The sequence below is a fragment of the Corythoichthys intestinalis genome, chromosome 16, assembly GCF_030265065.1.
Source record: "Corythoichthys intestinalis isolate RoL2023-P3 chromosome 16, ASM3026506v1, whole genome shotgun sequence".
NCBI classification, from domain to species: domain Eukaryota; kingdom Metazoa; phylum Chordata; class Actinopteri; order Syngnathiformes; family Syngnathidae; genus Corythoichthys; species Corythoichthys intestinalis.
In genome coordinates, this window is record NC_080410.1 from 50,149,935 (window position 1) to 50,169,996 (window position 20,062).

General features: G+C 40.1%; 1 protein-coding gene across 2 annotated transcripts in view; it reads left to right on the forward strand.

Moving 5' to 3' along the window:
* The window catches only part of LOC130904472 (suppressor of cytokine signaling 3-like), an 87,739-nt gene that overhangs the window by 59,099 nt on the left and 8,578 nt on the right, over positions 1–20,062 (forward strand). The window lies entirely within an intron of this gene.

A 20,062-nucleotide genomic window follows, 5' to 3' on the forward strand; every position in this document is an offset into this window, starting at 1 on the left:
GCACCCCCCATAAGCGTCAATGGAGTTGGGGACGTTTGGGGTATACGTCCTATTGATATCTGGTCATTTTCTGTTGATTTGGAGAAATGTAGTTTTTTCCCCATTGAAAATGAATGGGAAAAATTTTGGACGTCCATGGACGTCAATGGTATCAACTTACATAAGCGTCAATGGAATCCAAGTACATTGGCATCAATAGAATGAACAAACATGAAGAAATGCCATTGGAAATGAATGGGAAGTTTGGACATCCATGAACGTCAATGGCATCACCCTCCATTAGCGGCAATCCAAGTACATTGGCATCAATAGAATGAACAAACATGAAGAAATGCCATTGGAAATGAATGGGAAGTTTGGACGTCCATAGACGTCAATGGCAGCACCCCCCATAAGCGTCAATGGAGTTGGGGACGTTTGGGGTTTACGTCCTATTAATATCTGGTCATTTTCTGTTGATTTGGGGAAATTTAGTTTTTTCCCCATTGAAAATGAATGGGAAAATTTTTGGACGTTCATCGAAGTCAATGGCGGCACCCTTCATAAGCGTCAATGGAGTTGGGGACGTTTGGGGTTTACGTCCTATTGATATCTGGTCATTTTCTGTTGATTAGGGGAAATTGTATTTTGTCCCCATTGAAAATGAATGGGAAAAATTTTGGACGTCCATGGCCGTCAATGGCATCGACATCCATATAGTCAAGAGAATCCAAGTACATTGGCATCAATAGATTTGACATGCATGGCCGTCAATGGCATCAATGCAATGTAAATTCCATTGAAATCCCATTGTAAGTGAATGGGAACTTTTCCCATTAGAAATGAATGGGAGAGTTTTTGGCAAATTTCCGGGGAACCGTAAAGTTTTGCCAAATTCTGTATACAACTTTTATGCCCCTCACCGTCCCGGAATTTTTGATACCCAAATTATGTGATTTGGTCAAAAATTGTAGGACTAGATACATTTTTAAACTTTTTTTTTTTTCCGGAAAATTGCCGTTTACGGGCGAACGGAAAATTTTTCGGGGGATTTTGAAAAAGTCCCCGCGTCGCGCGAAAAATCCGGTCGTGTCAATACTTGAATGGTGCCGATCGGTGGTACGGTTCGGGCTGCGCGGCGCGCCGAAAAAACGCGGAGAATAAGATGATGATATAACTAGAAACTGCAATTTCGGGAGAAATTACACCTTGGTCTTTCCTCTGTGGAGATACAAATCTTAGCCCCACTCAGGTCTATCAATAGAATGGACCATAATGCCAGTCAATGGCACTAAACAAAGTAAAAGCCATTAGAAAAGATTGGGAGAATTGGACGTCCATGGCCGTCAATGGCATCACCCTCCATAAGCGGCAATCCAATCAGGGACATTTGGGGGACACGTCCTAATGATATCTAGTCATTTTCTGTTGATTTGGGGAAAAAAAAAAATTCCCATTGAAAATGAATGGGAAAAATTTTGGACGTCCATGGACGTCAATGGTATCAATTTACATAAGCGTCAATGGAATCCAAGTACATTGGCATCAATAGAATGAACAAACATGAAGAAATGCCATTGGAAATGAATGGGAAGTTTGGACGTCCGTGGCCGTCAATGGCATCACCCTCCATAAGAGGCAATGCAATCGGGGACATTTGGGGGACACGTCCTATTGATATCTAGTCATTTTCTGTTGATTTGGGGAAAAAAAAAAAAATTCCCATTGAAAATGAATGGGAAAATTTTTGGACGTCCATGGACGTCAATGGTATCAACTTACATAGGCGTCAATGGAATCCAAGTACATTGGCATCAATAGAATGAACAAACATGAAGAAATGCCATTGGGATTTAATGGGAAGTTTGGACGTCCATGAACGTCAATGGCATCACCCTCCATAAGCGGCAATGCAATCGGGGACATTTGGGGGACACGTCATAATGATATCTAGTCATTTTCTGTTGATTTGGGGAAAAAAAAAAAATTCCCATTGAAAATGAATGGGAAAAATTTTGGACGTCCATGGACGTCAATGGTATCAACTTACATAAGCGTCAATGGAATCCAAGTACATTGGCATCAATAGAATGAACAAACATGAAGAAATGCCATTGGAAATAAATGGGAAGTTTGGACGTCCATGGACGTCAATGGCATCACCCTCCATAAGCGGCAATCCAATCGGGGACATTTGGGGGACACGTCCTAATGATATCTAGTCATTTTCTGTTGATTTGGGGAAAAAAAAAATTCCCATTGAAAATGAATGGGAAAAATTTTGGACGTCCATGGACGTCAATGGTATCAATTTACATAAGCGTCAATGGAATCCAAGTACATTGGCATCAATAGAATGAACAAACATGAAGAAATGCCATTGGAAATGAATGGGAAGTTTGGACGTCCGTGAACGTCAATGGCATCACCTTCCATAAGAGGCAATGCAATCGGGGACATTTGGGCGACACGTCCTATTGATATCTAGTCATTTTCTGTTGATTTGGGGAAAAAAAAAAAAATTCCCATTGAAAATGAATGGGAAAAATTTTGGACGTCCATGGACGTCAATGGTATCAATTTACATAAGCGTCAATGGAATCCAAGTACATTGGCATCAATAGAATGAACAAACATGAAGAAATGCCATTGGAAATGAATGGGAAGTTTGGACGTCCATGAACGTCAATGGCATCACCTTCCATAAGAGGCAATGCAATCGGGGACATTTGGGCGACACGTCCTATTGATATCTAGTCATTTTCTGTTGATTTGGGGAAAAAAAAAAAATTCCCATTGAAAATGAATGGGAAAAATTTTGGACGTCCATGGACGTCAATGGTATCAATTTACATAAGCGTCAATGGAATCCAAGTACATTGGCATCAATAGAATGAACAAACATGAAGAAATGCCATTGGAAATGAATGGGAAGTTTGGACGTCCATGAACGTCAATGGCATCACCTTCCATAAGAGGCAATGCAATCGGGGACATTTGGGCGACACGTCCTATTGATATCTAGTCATTTTCTGTTGATTTGGGGAAAAAAAAAAAATTCCCATTGAAAATGAATGGGAAAAATTTTGGACGTCCATGGACGTCAATGGTATCAACTTACATAAGCGTCAATGGAATCCAAGTACATTGGCATCAATAGAATGAACAAACATGAAGAAATGCCATTGGAAATGAATGGGAAGTTTGGACGTCCATGGACGTCAATGGAATCACCCTCCATAAGCGGCAATGCAATCGGGGACATTTGGGGGACACGTCCTAATGATATCTAGTCATTTTCTGTTGATTTGGGGAAAAAAAAAATTTCCCATTGAAAATGAATGGGAAAAATTTTGGACGTCCATGGACGACAATGGCAGCACCCCCTATAAGCCTCAATGGAGTTGGGGACGTTTGGGGGACACGTCCTATTGATATCTGGTCATTTTCTGTTGATTTGGGGAAATGTAGTTTTTTCCCCATTGAAAATGAATGGGGAAAATTTTGGACGTCCATGGCCGTCAATGGCATCGACATCCATATAGTCAATTGAATCCAAGTACATTGGCATCAATAGATTCGACATGCATGGCAGTCAATGGCATCAATGTAATGTAAATTCCATTGGAAATCCCATTGAAATGAATGGGAAATTTTCCCATTAGAAATGAATGGGATAGTTTTTGGCAAATATCCGGGGAACCGTAAATTTTTTCCAAATTCTGTATACAATCTTTATGCCCCCCACCGTCCCGGAATTTTTGATGTCCAAATTATGTGATTTGGTCAAAAATTGTAGGACAAGCAGCGTTTTGAAAATTTTTTAAAAAATCGGAAAATCGCCGTTTACGGGTGAACGGAAAAATTTTCGGGGTCGTTTGAAAAATTCCCATCGTCGCGCGAAAATTCCGGTCGTGTCGATACTTGAACGGTGCCGATCGGTGGCATGGTTCGGGCTGCGCGGCGCGCCGAAAAAACGCGGAGAAACCATTGCATAATAATAATAATAACTAGAAACTGCAATTTCGGGAGAAATTACACACCTTGGTCTTTCCTCTGTGGAGATACAGATCTTAGCCCCACTCAGGTCTATCAATAGAATGGATCATAATGCCAGTCATTGGCAAAAAACAAAGTAAAAGCCGTTAGAAATGAATGGGAGAATTGGACGTCCATGGACGTCAATGGCGGCACCTTTCATAATTGTTAATGGAATCGGGGAAGTTTGGGGGACAAGTCCTAATGATATGTAGTCATTTTCTGTTGATTTGGGAAAAAAAAAAAATTCCCATTGAAAATGAATGGGAAAAATTTTGGACGTCCATGGACGTCAATGGTATCAACTTACATAAGCGTCAATGGAATCCAAGTACATTGGCATCAATAAAATGAACAAACATGAAGAAATGCCATTGGAAATGAATGGGAAGTTTGGACGTCCATGAACGTCAATGGCATCACCCTCCATAAGCGGCAATGCAATCGGGGACATTTGGGGGACACGTCCTAATGATATCTAGTCATTTTCTGTTGAATTGGGGAAAAAAAAAAATTCCCATTGAAAATGAATGGGAAAAATTTTGGACGTCCATGGACGTCAATGGTATCAACTTACATAAGCGTCAATGGAATCCAAGTACATTGGCATCAATAGAATGAACAAACATGAAGAAATGCCTTTGGAAATGAATGGGAAGTTTGGACGTCCATGGACGTCAATGGCATCACCCCCCATAAGCGGCAATACAATCGGGGACATTTGGGGGACACGTCCTAATGATATCTAGTCATTTTCTGTTGATTTGGGGAAAAAAAAAAATTCCCATTGAAAATGAATGGGAAAAATTTTGGACGTCCATGGACGTCAATGGTATCAACTTACATAAGCGTCAATGGAATCCAAGTACATTGGCATCAATAGAATCAACAAACATGAAGAAATGCCATTGGAAATGAATGGGAAGTTTGGACGTCCATGGACGTCAATGGCATCACCCCCCATAAGCGGCAATGCAATCGGGGACATTTGGGGGACACGTCCTAATGATATCTAGTCATTTTCTGTTGATTTGGGGAAAAAAAAAAAATTCCCATTGAAAATGAATGGGAAAAATTTTGGACGTCCATGGACGTCAATGGTATCAACTTACATAACCGTCAATGGAATCCAAGTACATTGGCATCAAAAGAATGAACAAACATGAAGAAATGCCATTGGAAATGAATGGGAAGTTTGGACGTCCCTGGACGTCAATGGCATCACCCTCCATAAGCAGCAATGCAATCGGGGACATTTGGGGGACAGGTCCTATTGATATCTAGTCATTTTCTGTTGATTTGGGGAAAAAAAAAAATTTCCCATTGAAAATGAATGGGTAAAATTTTGGACGTCCATGGACGTCAATGGCAGCACCCCCCATAAGCGTCAATGGAATTGGGGACGTTTGGGATATACGTCCTATTGATATCTGGTCATTTTCTGTTGATTTGGAGAAATTTAGTTTTTTCCCCATTGAAAATGAATGGGAAAAATTTTGGACGTCCATGGAAGTCAATGGCGGCACCCTTCATAAGCGTCAATGGAATTGGGGAAGTTTGGGGGACACGTCCTATTGATATCTGGTCATTTTCTGTTGATTTGGGGTAATTTTGTTTTTTCCCCATTGAAAATGAATGGGAAAAATTTTGGACGTCCATGGCAGTCAATGGCATCGACATCTATATAGTCAGTTGAATCCAAGTACATTGGCATCAGTAGATTCGACATGCATGGCCGTCAATGGCATCAATGCAATGTAAATTCCATTGGAAATCCCATTGGAAGTGAATGGGACTTTTCCCATTCGAAATGAATGGGATAGTTTTTGGCAAATTTCCGAGGAAGCGTAATTTTTTTCCAAATTCTGTATACAACTTTTATGCCCCTCACCGTCCCGGAATTTTTGATGCCCAAATTATGTGATTTGGTCAAAAATTGTAGGACTAGATACATTTTGAAACTTTTTTTTTTTTCACGGAAAATTGCCGTTTACGGACGAACGGAAAAATTTTCGGGGCCATTTGTAAAGTTTCCTGTGTCACGCGAAAATTCCGGTCGTGCCGATACTTGAACGGTGCCGATCGGTCTAACGGTTCGGGCTGTGAAGCGCGCGTTTTTTTTCCATTCAAAATGAATAGGAAAGTTTTTGGCAAATTTCCGGGGAACCGTAAATTTTTGCCAAATTCTGTATACAACTTTTATGCCCCTCACCGTCCCGGAATTTTTGATGCCCAAATTATGTGATTTGGTCAAAAATTGTAGGACTAGATACATTTTTAAACTTTTTTTATTTTTCGGAAAATTGCCGTTTACGGGCGAACGGAAAATTTTTCGTGGCGGTTTGAAAAATTCCCATCGTCACACGAAAAATCCGGTCGTGCCGATACTTGAACGGTGCCGATCGGTGCTACGGTTTGGGCTGTGCGTTGGCTCAAAAAAACGCGGAGAATAAGATGAATAATAATAATAACTAGAAACTGCAATTTCGGGAGAAATTACACCTTGGTCTTTCCTCTGTGGAGATACAAATCTTAGCCCCACTCAGGTCTATCAATAGAATGGACCATAATGCCAGTCAATGGCACTAAACAAAGTAAAAGCCATTAGAAAAGATTGGGAGAATTGGACGTCCATGTCCGTTAATGGCAGCACCCTCCATAAGCGTCAATGTAATTGGGGAAGTTTGGGGGACACGTCCTATTGATATGTAGTCATTTTCTTTTGATTTTGGGAAGAAAAAAAAAATCCCATTGAAAATGAATGGGAAAAAATTTGGACGTCCATAGACGTCAATGGCAGCACCCCCCATAAGCGTCAATGGAAGCAGGGAAGTTTGGGGGACATGTCCTATTGATATCTGGTCATTTTCTGTTGATTTGGTGAAATTTTGTTTTTTCCCCATTGAAAATGAATGGGAAAATTTTTGGACGTCCATGGCCGTCAATGGCATCGACATCCATATAGTCAATAGGATCCAAGTACATTGGCATCAGTAGATTCGACATGCATGGCCGTCAATGGCATCAATGCAATGTAAATTCCATTGAAAGTGAATGGGAACTTTTCCCATTAGAAATGAATGGGAGAGTTTTTGGCAAATTTCTGGGGAACCGTAAGTTTTTTCCAAATTCTGTATACAACTTTTATGCCCCTCACCGTCCCGGAATTTTTGATACCCAAATTATGTGATTTGGTCAAAAATTGTAGGACTAGATACATTTTTAAACTTTTTTTTTTTTTCGGAAAATTGCCGTTTACGGGCGAACGGAAAATTTTTCGTGGCGTTTTGAAAAATTCCCATCGTCACGCGAAAATTCCGGTCATGCCGATACTTGAACGGTGCCGATCGGGGCTACGGTTTAGGCTGTGCGTTGGCTCAAAAAAACGCGGAGAATAAGATGAATAAATAATAATAATAACTAGAAACTGCAATTTCGGGAGAAATTACACACCTTGGTCTTTCCTCTGTGGAGACACAGATCTTAGCCCCACTCAGGTCTATCAATAGAATGGATCATAATGCCAGTCATTGGCAAAAAACAAAGTAAAAGCCGTTAGAAATGAATGGGAGAATTGGACGTCCATGGACGTCAATGGCGGCACCTTTCATAATTGTTAATGGAATCGGGGAAGTTTGGGGGACACGTCCTAATGATATCTAGTCATTTTCTGTTGATTTGGGGAAAAAAAAAAAATTCCCATTGAAAATGAATGGGAAAAATTTTGGACGTCCATGGACGTCAATGGTATCAACTTACATAAGCGTCAATGGAATCCAAGTACATTGGCATCAATAAAATGAACAAACATGAAGAAATGCCATTGGAAATGAATGGGAAGTTTAGACGTCCATGAACGTCAATGGCATCACCCTCCATAAGCGGCAATGCAATCGGGGACATTTGGGGGAAACGTCCTAATGATATCTAGTCATTTTCTGTTGATTTGGGAAAAAAAAAAAAAAATCCCATTGAAAATGAATGGGAAAAATTTTGGACGTCCATGGACGTCAATGGTATCAACTTACATAAGCGTCAATGGAATCCAAGTACATTGGCATCAATAAAATGAACAAACATGAAGAAATGGCTTTGGAAATGATTGGGAAGTTTGGACGTCCATGGACGTCAATGGCATCACCCCCCATAAGCGGTAATGCAATCGGGGACATTTGGGGGACACGTCCTAATGATATCTAGTCATTTTCTGTTGATTTGGGGAAAAAAAAAAAAAATCCCATTGAAAATGAATGGGAAAATTTTGGACGTCCATGGACGTCAATGGTATCAACTTACATAAGCGTCAATGGAATCCAAGTACATTGGCATCAATAAAATGAACAAACATGAAGAAATGGCTTTGGAAATGATTGGGAAGTTTGGACGTCCATGGACGTCAATGGCATCACCCCCCATAAGCGGTAATGCAATCGGGGACATTTGGGGGACACGTCCTAATGATATCTAGTCATTTTCTGTTGATTTGGGGAAAAAAAAAAAATTCCCATTGAAAATGAATGGGAAAAATTTTGGACGTCCATGGACGTCAATGGTATCAACTTACATAACCGTCAATGGAATCCAAGTACATTGGCATCAAAAGAATGAACAAACATGAAGAAATGCCATTGGAAATGAATGGGAAGTTTGGACGTCCCTGGACGTCAATGGCATCACCCTCCATAAGTAGCAATGCAATCGGGGACATTTGGGGGACAGGTCCTATTGATATCTAGTCATTTTCTGTTGATTTGGGGAAAAAAAAAAATTTCCCATTGAAAATGAATGGGAAAAATTTTGGACGTCCATGGACGTCAATGGTATCAACTTACATAAGCGTCAATGGAATCCAAGTACATTGGCATCAATAAAATGAACAAACATGAAGAAATGCCATTGGAAATGAATGGGAAGTTTAGACGTCCATGAACGTCAATGGCATCACCCTCCATAAGCGGCAATGCAATCGGGGACATTTGGGGGAAACGTCCTAATGATATCTAGTCATTTTCTGTTGATTTGGGAAAAAAAAAAAAAAATCCCATTGAAAATGAATGGGAAAAATTTTGGACGTCCATGGACGTCAATGGTATCAACTTACATAAGCGTCAATGGAATCCAAGTACATTGGCATCAATAAAATGAACAAACATGAAGAAATGGCTTTGGAAATGATTGGGAAGTTTGGACGTCCATGGACGTCAATGGCATCACCCCCCATAAGCGGTAATGCAATCGGGGACATTTGGGGGACACGTCCTAATGATATCTAGTCATTTTCTGTTGATTTGGGGAAAAAAAAAAAATTCCCATTGAAAATGAATGGGAAAAATTTTGGACGTCCATGGACGTCAATGGTATCAACTTACATAACCGTCAATGGAATCCAAGTACATTGGCATCAAAAGAATGAACAAACATGAAGAAATGCCATTGGAAATGAATGGGAAGTTTGGACGTCCCTGGACGTCAATGGCATCACCCTCCATAAGTAGCAATGCAATCGGGGACATTTGGGGGACAGGTCCTATTGATATCTAGTCATTTTCTGTTGATTTGGGGAAAAAAAAAAATTTCCCATTGAAAATGAATGGGAAAAATTTTGGACGTCCATGGACGTCAATGGTATCAACTTACATAAGCGTCAATGGAATCCAAGTACATTGGCATCAATAAAATGAACAAACATGAAGAAATGCCATTGGAAATGAATGGGAAGTTTAGACGTCCATGAACGTCAATGGCATCACCCTCCATAAGCGGCAATGCAATCGGGGACATTTGGGGGAAACGTCCTAATGATATCTAGTCATTTTCTGTTGATTTGGGAAAAAAAAAAAAAAATCCCATTGAAAATGAATGGGAAAAATTTTGGACGTCCATGGACGTCAATGGTATCAACTTACATAAGCGTCAATGGAATCCAAGTACATTGGCATCAATAAAATGAACAAACATGAAGAAATGGCTTTGGAAATGATTGGGAAGTTTGGACGTCCATGGACGTCAATGGCATCACCCCCCATAAGCGGTAATGCAATCGGGGACATTTGGGGGACACGTCCTAATGATATCTAGTCATTTTCTGTTGATTTGGGGAAAAAAAAAAAATTCCCATTGAAAATGAATGGGAAAAATTTTGGACGTCCATGGACGTCAATGGTATCAACTTACATAACCGTCAATGGAATCCAAGTACATTGGCATCAAAAGAATGAACAAACATGAAGAAATGCCATTGGAAATGAATGGGAAGTTTGGACGTCCCTGGACGTCAATGGCATCACCCTCCATAAGCTGCAATGCAATCGGGGACATTTGGGGGACAGGTCCTATTGATATCTAGTCATTTTCTGTTGATTTGGGGAAAAAAAAAAATTTCCCATTGAAAATGAATGGGTAAAATTTTGGACGTCCATGGACGTCAATGGCAGCACCCCCCATAAGCGTCAATGGAATTGGGGACGTTTGGGATATACGTCCTATTGATATCTGGTCATTTTCTGTTGATTTGGAGAAATTTAGTTTTTTCCCCATTGAAAATGAATGGGAAAAATTTTGGACGTCCATGTAAGTCAATGGCGGCACCCTTCATAAGCGTCAATGGAATTGGGGAAGTTTGGGGGACACGTCCTATTGATATCTGGTCATTTTCTGTTGATTTGGGGTAATTTTGTTTTTTCCCCATTGAAAATGAATGGGAAAAATTTTGGACGTCCATGGCAGTCAATGGCATCGACATCTATATAGTCAGTTGAATCCAAGTACATTGGCATCAGTAGATTCGACATGCATGGCCGTCAATGGCATCAATGCAATGTAAATTCCATTGGAAATCCCATTGGAAGTGAATGGGAACTTTTCCCATTCGAAATGAATGGGATAGTTTTTGGCAAATTTCCGAGGAAGCGTAATTTTTTTCCAAATTCTGTATACAACTTTTATGCCCCTCACCGTCCCGGAATTTTTGATGCCCAAATTATGTGATTTGGTCAAAAATTGTAGGACTAGATACATTTTGAAACTTTTTTTTTTTTCACGGAAAATTGCCGTTTACGGACGAACGGAAAAATTTTCGGGGCCATTTGTAAAGTTTCCTGTGTCACGCGAAAATTCCGGTCGTGCCGATACTTGAACGGTGCCGATCGGTCTAACGGTTCGGGCTGTGAAGCGCGCGTTTTTTTTCCACTCAAAATGAATAGGAAAGTTTTTGGCAAATTTCCGGGGAACCGTAAATTTTTGCCAAATTCTGTATACAACTTTTATGCCCCTCACCGTCCCGGAATTTTTGATGCCCAAATTATGTGATTTGGTCAAAAATTGTAGGACTAGATACATTTTTAAACTTTTTTTATTTTTCGGAAAATTGCCGTTTACGGGCGAACGGAAAATTTTTCGTGGCGGTTTGAAAAATTCCCATCGTCACACGAAAAATCCGGTCGTGCCGATACTTGAACGGTGCCGATCGGTGCTACGGTTTGGGCTGTGCGTTGGCTCAAAAAAACGCGGAGAATAAGATGAATAATAATAATAATAACTAGAAACTGCAATTTCGGGAGAAATTACACACCTTGGTCTTTCCTCTGTGGAGATACAGATCTTAGCCCCACTCAGGTCTATCAATAGAATGGATGATAATGCCAGTCATTGGCACAAAACAAAAAGCCATTAGAAATGAACTGGAGAATTGGACGTCCATGGACGTCAATGGCGGCACCCTTCATAATTGTTAATGCAATCGGAGACGTTTGGGGGACACGTCCTATTGATATCTAGTCATTTTCTGTTGATTTGTGGAAAAAAAAAAAATTCCCATTGAAAATGAATGGGAAAAATTTTGGACGTCCATGGACGTCAATGGTATCAACTTACATAAGCGTCAATGGAATCCAAGTACACTGGCATCAATAGAATGAACAAACATGAAGAAATGCCATTGGAAATTAATGGGAAGTTTGGACGTCCATGGACGTCAATGGCATCACCCTCCATAAGCGGCAATGCAATCGGGGACATTTGGGGGACATGTCCTATTGATATCTAGTCATTTTCTGTTGATTTGGGGAAAAAAAAAAAATTCCCATTGAAAATGAATGGGAAAAATTTTGGACGTCCATGGACGTCAATGGTATCAACTTACATAAGCGTCAATGGAATCCAAGTACATTGGCATCAATAGAATGAACAAACATGAAGAAATGCCTTTGGAAATGAATGGGAAGTTTGGACGTCCATGGACGTCAATGGCATCACCCCCCATAAGCGGCAATGCAATCGGGGACATTTGGGGGACACGTCCTAATGATATCTAGTCATTTTCTGTTGATTTGGGGAAAAAAAAAAATTTCCTATTGAAAATGAATGGGAAAAATTTTGGACGTCCATGGACGTCAATGGTATCAACTTACATAAGCGTCAATGGAATCCAAGTACATTGGCATCAATAGAATGAACAAACATGAAGAAATGCCATTGGAAATGAATGGGAAGTTTGGACGTCCGTGGCCGTCAATGGCATCACCCTCCATAAGAGCCAATGCAATCGGGGACATTTGGGGGACACGTCCTATTGATATCTAGTCATTTTCTGTTGATTTGGGGAAAAAAAAAAAATTCCCATTGAAAATGAATGGGAAAAATTTTGGACGTCCATGGACGTCAATGGTATCAACTTAGATAAGCGTCAATGGAATCCAAGTACATTGGCATCAATAGAATGAACAAACATGAAGAAATGCCATTGGGATTTAATGGGAAGTTTGGACGTCCATGAACGTCAATGGCATCACCCTCCATAAGCGGCAATGCAATCGGGGACATTTGGGGGACACGTCCTAATGATATCTAGTCATTTTCTGTTGATTTGGGAAAAAAAAAAAAAATTCCCATTGAAAATGAATGGGAAAAATTTTGGACGTCCATGGACGTCAATGGTATCAACTTACATAACCGTCAATGGAATCCAAGTACATTGGCATCAATAGAATGAACAAACATGAAGAAATGCCATTGGAAAAGAATGGGAAGTTTGGACGTCCATGGACGTCAATGGCATCACCCTCCATAAGCGGTAATGCAATCGGGGACATTTGGGGGACAGGTCCTAATGATATCTAGTCATTTTCTGTTGATTTGGGGAAAAAAAAAAATTTCCCATTGAAAATGAATGGGTAAAATTTTGGACGTCCATGGACGTCAATGGCAGCACCCCCCATAAGCGTCAATGGAATTGGGGACGTTTGGGATATACGTCCTATTGATATCTGGTCATTTTCTGTTGATTTGGAGAAATTTAGTTTTTTCCCCATTGAAAATGAATGGGAAAAATTTTGGACGTCCATGTAAGTCAATGGCGGCACCCTTCATAAGCGTCAATGGAATTGGGGAAGTTTGGGGGACACGTCCTATTGATATCTGGTCATTTTCTGTTGATTTGGGGTAATTTTGTTTTTTCCCCATTGAAAATGAATGGGAAAAATTTTGGACGTCCATGGCAGTCAATGGCATCGACATCTATATAGTCAATTGAATCCAAGTACATTGGCATCAGTAGATTCGACATGCATGGCTGTCAATGGCATCAATGCAATGTAAATTCCGTTGGAAATCCCATTGGAAGTGAATGGGAACTTTTCCCATTCGAAATGAATGGGATAGTTTTTGGCAAATTTCCGAGGAAGCGTAATTTTTTTCCAAATTCTGTATACAACTTTTATGCCCCTCACCGTCCCGGAATTTTTGATGACCAAATTATTTGATTTGGTCAAAAATTGTAGGACTAGATACATTTTGAAACTTTTTTTTTTTTCACGGAAAATTGCCGTTTACGGACGAACGGAAAATTTTTCGGGGCCATTTGTAAAGTTTCCTGTGTCACGCGAAAATTCCGGTCGTGCCGATACTTGAACGGTGCCGATCGGTCTAACGGTTCGGGCTGTGAAGCGCGCGTTTTTTTTCCATTCAAAATGAATAGGAAAGTTTTTGGCAAATTTCCGGGGAACCGTAAATTTTTGCCAAATTCTGTATACAACTTTTATGCCCCTCACCGTCCCGGAATTTTTGATGCCCAAATTATGTGATTTGGTCAAAAATTGTAGGACTAGATACATTTTGAAACTTTTTTTATTTTTCGGAAAATTGCCGTTTACGGGCGAACGGAAAATTTTTCGTGGCGGTTTGAAAAATTCCCATCGTCACGCGAAAATTCCGGTCGTGCCGATACTTGAACTGTGCCGATCGGTGCTACGGTTTGGGCTGTGCGTTGGCTCAAAAAAACGCGGAGAATAAGATGAATAAATAATAAGTACAACTAGAAACTGCAATTTCGGGAGAAATTACACACCTTGGTCTTTCCTCTGTGGAGATACAGATCTTAGCCCCACTCAGGTCTATCAATAGAATGGACCATAATGCCAGTCAATGGCACTAAACAAAGTAAAAGCCATTAGAAAAGATTGGGAGAATTGGACGTCCATGGCCGTCAATGGCATCACCCTCCATAAGCGGCAATCCAATCGGGGACATTTGGGGGACACGTCCTATTGATATCTAGTCATTTTCTGTTGATTTGGGGAAAAAAAAAAAATTCCCATTGAAAATGAATGGGAAAAATTTTGGACGTCCATGGACGTCAATGGTATCAACTTACATAAGCGTCAATGGAATCCAAGTACATTGGCATCAATAGAATGAACAAACATGAAGAAATGCCATTGGAAATGAATGGGAAGTTTGGACGTCCGTGGCCGTCAATGGCATCACCCTCCATAAGAGGCAATGCAATCGGGGACATTTGGGGGACACGTCCTATTGATATCTAGTCATTTTCTGTTGATTTGGGGAAAAAAAAAAAATTCCCATTGAAAATGAATGGGAAAAATTTTGGACGTCCATGGACGTCAATGGTATCAACTTACATAAGCGTCAATGGAATCCAAGTACATTGGCATCAATAGAATGAACAAACATGAAGAAATGCCATTGGGATTTAATGGGAAGTTTGGACGTCCATGAACGTCAATGGCATCACCCTCCATAAGCGGCAATGCAATCGGGGACATTTGGGGGACACGTCCTAATGATATCTAGTCATTTTCTGTTGATTTGGGGAAAAAAAAAAATTTCCCATTGAAAATGAATGGGAAAAATTTTGGACGTCTATGGACGTCAATGGTATCAACTTACATAAGCGTCAATGGAATCTAAGTACATTGGCATCAATAGAATGAACAAACATGAAGAAATGCCATTGGAATAAATGGGAAGTTTGGACGTCCCTGGACGTCAATGGCATCACCCTCCATAAGCAGTAATGCAATTGGGGACATTTGGGGGACACGTCCTATTGATATCTAGTCATTTTCTGTTGATTTGGGGAAAAAAAAAAATTCCCATTGAAAATGAATGGGTAAAATTTTGGACGTCCATGGACTCAATGGCATTACCCTCCATAAGCGGCAATGCAATCGGGGACATTTGGGGGACACGTCCTAATGATATCTAGTCATTTTCTGTTGATTTGGGGAAAAAAAAAAAATTCCCATTGAAAATGAATGGGTAAAATTTTGGACGTCCATGGACGTCATTGGCATCACCCTCCATAAGCGTAAATGGAATTGGGGAAGTTTGGGGGACACGTCCTATTGATATCTGGTCATTTTCTGTTGATTTGGGGAAATGTAGTTTTTTCCCCATTGAAAATGAATGGGAAAAATTTTGGACGTCCATGGCCGTCAATGGCATCGACATCCATATAGCCAATTGAATCCAAGTACATTGGCATCAATAGATTCGACATGCATGGCCGTCAATGGCATCAATGCAATGTAAATTCCATTGAAATCCCATTGAAGTGAATGGGAACTTTTCCCATTAGAAATGAATGGGAGAGTTTTTGGCAAATTTCCGGGGAACCGTAAATTTTTTCCAAATTCTGTATACAACTTTTATGCCCCTCACCGTCCCGGAATTTTTGATACCCAAATTATGTGATTTGGTCAAAAATTGTAGGACTAGATACATTTTTAAACTTTTTTTTTTTTTCGGAAAATTGCCGTTTACGGGCGAACGGAAAATTTTTCGTGGCGTTTTGAAAAATTCCCATCGTCACGCGATAATTCCGGTCATGCCGATACTTGAACGGTGCCGATCGGGGCTACGGTTTGGGCTGTGCGTTGGCTCAAAAAAACGCGGAGAATAAGATGAATAAATAATAATAATAATAACTAGAAACTGCAATTTCGGGAGAAATTACACACCTTGGTCTTTCCTCTGTGGAGATACAAATCTTAGCCCCACTCAGGTCTATCAATAGAATGGACCATAATGCCAGTCATTGGCACTAAACAAAGTTAAAGCCATTAGAAAAGATTGGGAGAATTGGACGTCCATGTCCGTCAATGGCAGCACCCTCCATAATTGTTAATGGAATCGGGGAAGTTTGGGGGACACGTCCTATTGATATCTAGTCATTTTCTGTTGATTTGGGAAAAAAAAAAAATTCCCATTGAAAATGAATGGGAAAAATTTTGGACGTCCATGGACGTCAATGGTATCAACTTACATAAGCGTCAATGGAATCCAAGTACATTGGCATCAATTAAATGAACAAACATGAAGAAATGCCATTGGAAATGAATGGGAAGTTTGGACGTCCATGAACGTCAATGGCATCACCCTCCATAAGCGGCAATGCAATCGGGGACATTTGGGGGACACGTCCTAATGATATGTAGTCATTTTCTGTTGATTTGGGAAAAAAAAAAAAAATCCCATTGAAAATCAATGGGAAAAATTTTGGACGTCCATGGACGTCAATGGTATCAACTTACATAAGCGTCAATGGAATCCAAGTACATTGGCATCAATAGAATGAACAAACATGAAGAAATGCCATTGGAAATTAATGGGAAGTTTGGACGTCCGTGGACGTCAATGGCATCACCCTCCATAAGCAGCAATGCAATCGGGCACATTTGGGGGAAACGTCCTATTGATATCTAGTCATTTTCTGTTGATTTGGGGAAAAAAAAAAAATTCCCATTGAAAATGAATGGGAAAAATTTTGGACGTCCATGGACGTCAATGGTATCAACTTACATAAGCGTCAATGGAATCCAAGTACTTTGGCATCAATAGAATGAACAAACATGAAGAAATGCCATTGGAAATGAATGGGAAGTTTGGACGTCCCTGGACGTCAATGGCATCACCCTCCATAAGCAGCAATGCAATTGGGGACATTTGGGGGACACGTCCTATTGATATCTAGTCATTTTCTGTTGATTTGGGGAAAAAAAAAAAATTCCCATTGAAAATGAATGGGTAAAATTTTGCACGTCCATGGACGTCAATGGCAGCACCCCCCATAAGTGTCAATGGAGTTGGGGACGTTTGGGGTATGCGTCCTATTGATATCTGGTCATTTTCTGTTGATTTGGAGAAATGTAGTTTTTTCCCCATTGAAAATGAATGGGAAAAATTTTGGACGTCCATGTAAGTCAATGGCGGCACCCTTCATAAGCGTCAATGGAATTGGGGAAGTTTGGGGGACACGTCCTATTGATATCTGGTCATTTTCTGTTGATTTGGGGTAATTTTGTTTTTTCCCCATTGAAAATGAATGGGAAAAATTTTGGACGTCCATGGCAGTCAATGGCATCGACATCCATATAATCAATTGAATCCAAGTACATTGGCATCAGTAGATTCGACATGCATGGCCGTCAATGGCATCAATGCAATGTAAATTCCATTGGAAATCCCATTGGAAGTGAATGGGACTTTTCCCATTCGAAATGAATGGGATAATTTTTGGCAAATTTCCGAGGAAGCGTAATTTTTTTCCAAATTCTGTATACAACTTTTATGCCCCTCACCGTCCCGGAATTTTTGATGCCCAAATTATGTGATTTGGTCAAAAATTGTAGGACTAGATACATTTTGAAACTTTTTTTTTTTTCACGGAAAATTGCCGTTTACGGACGAACGGAAAAATTTTCGGGGCCATTTGTAAAGTTTCCTGTGTCACGCGAAAATTCCGGTCGTGCCGATACTTGAACGGTGCCGATCGGTCTAACGGTTCGGGCTGTGAAGCGCGCGTTTTTTTTCCATTCAAAATGAATAGGAAAGTTTTTGGCAAATTTCCGGGGAACCGTAAATTTTTGCCAAATTCTGTATACAACTTTTATGCCCCTCACCGTCCCGGAATTTTTGATGCCCAAATTATGTGATTTGGTCAAAAATTGTAGGACTAGATACATTTTGAAACTTTTTTTATTTTTCGGAAAATTGCCGTTTACGGGCGAACGGAAAATTTTTCGTGGCGGTTTGAAAAATTCCCATCGTCACGCGAAAATTCCGGTCGTGCCGATACTTGAACTGTGCCGATCGGTGCTACGGTTTGGGCTGTGCGTTGGCTCAAAAAAACGCGGAGAATAAGATGAATAAATAATAAGTACAATAAAGTTGCACAATAACAATACCTTGTTCTTTCTTTCAGAAAGACCAAGGTAATAATAAGTACAATAAAGTTGTAGAATATCATTACCTTGTTCTTTCCTTTGGAAAGACCAAGGTAATAAAGTTGCACAATAACAATACCTTGTTCTTTCTTTCAGAAAGACCAAGGTAATAATAAGAACAATAAAGTTGCACAATAACAATACCTTGTTCTTTCTTTCAGAAAGACCAAGGTAATAATAATAAGTACAATAAAGTTGTAGAATATCATTACCTTGTTCTTTCCTTTGGAAAGACCAAGGTAATAACTAGAAACTGCAATTTCGGGAGAAATTACACACCTTGGTCTTTCCTCTGTGGAGATACAGATCTTAGCCCCACTCAGGTCTATCAATAGAATGGATGATAATGCCAGTCATTGGCACAAAACAAAAAGCCATTAGAAAAAATGAACTGGAGAATTGGACGTCCATGGACGTCAATGGCGGCACCCTTCATAATTGTTAATGCAATCGGAGACATTTGGGGGACACGTCCTATTGATATCTAGTCATTTTCTGTTGATTTGTGGAAAAAAAAAAAATTCCCATTGAAAATGAATGGGAAAAATTTTGGACGTCCATGGACGTCAATGGTATCAACTTACATAAGCGTCAATGGAATCCAAGTACATTGGCATCAATAGAATGAACAAACATGAAGAAATGCCATTGGAAATTAATGGGAAGTTTGGACGTCCATGGACGTCAATGGCATCACCCTCCATAAGCGGCAATGCAATCGGGGACATTTGGGGGACACGTCCTATTGATATCTAGTCATTTTCTGTTGATTTGGGGAAAAAAAAAAAATTCCCATTGAAAATGAATGGGAAAAATTTTGGACGTCCATGGACGTCAATGGCAGCACCCCCATAAGCGTCAATGGAGTTGGGGACGTTTGGGGTATACGTCCTATTGATATCTGGTCATTTTCTGTTGATTTGGAGAAATGTAGTTTTTTCCCCATTGAAAATGAATGGGAAAAATTTTGGACGTCCATGTAAGTCAATGGCGGCACTCTTCATAAGCGTCAATGGAATTGGGGAAGTTTGGGGGACACGTCCTATTGATATCTGGTCATTTTCTGTTGATTTGGGGTAATTTTGTTTTTTCCCCATTGAAAATGAATGGGAAAAATTTTGGACGTCCATGGCAGTCAATGGCATCGACATCCATATAATCAATTGAATCCAAGTACATTGGCATCAGTAGATTTGACATGCATGGCCGTCAATGGCATCAATGCAATGTAAATTCCATTGGAAATCCCATTGGAAGTGAATGGAACTTTTCCCATGTGAAATGAATGGGATAGTTTTTGGCAAATTTCCGAGGAAGCGTAATTTTTTTCCAAATTCTGTATACAACTTTTATGCCCCTCACCGTCCCGGAATTTTTGATGCCCAAATTATGTGATTTGGTCAAAAATTGTAGGACTAGATACATTTTGAAACTTTTTTTTTTTTCACGGAAAATTGCCGTTTACGGACGAATGGAAAAATTTTCGGGGCCATTTGTAAAGTTTCCTGTGTCACGCGAAAATT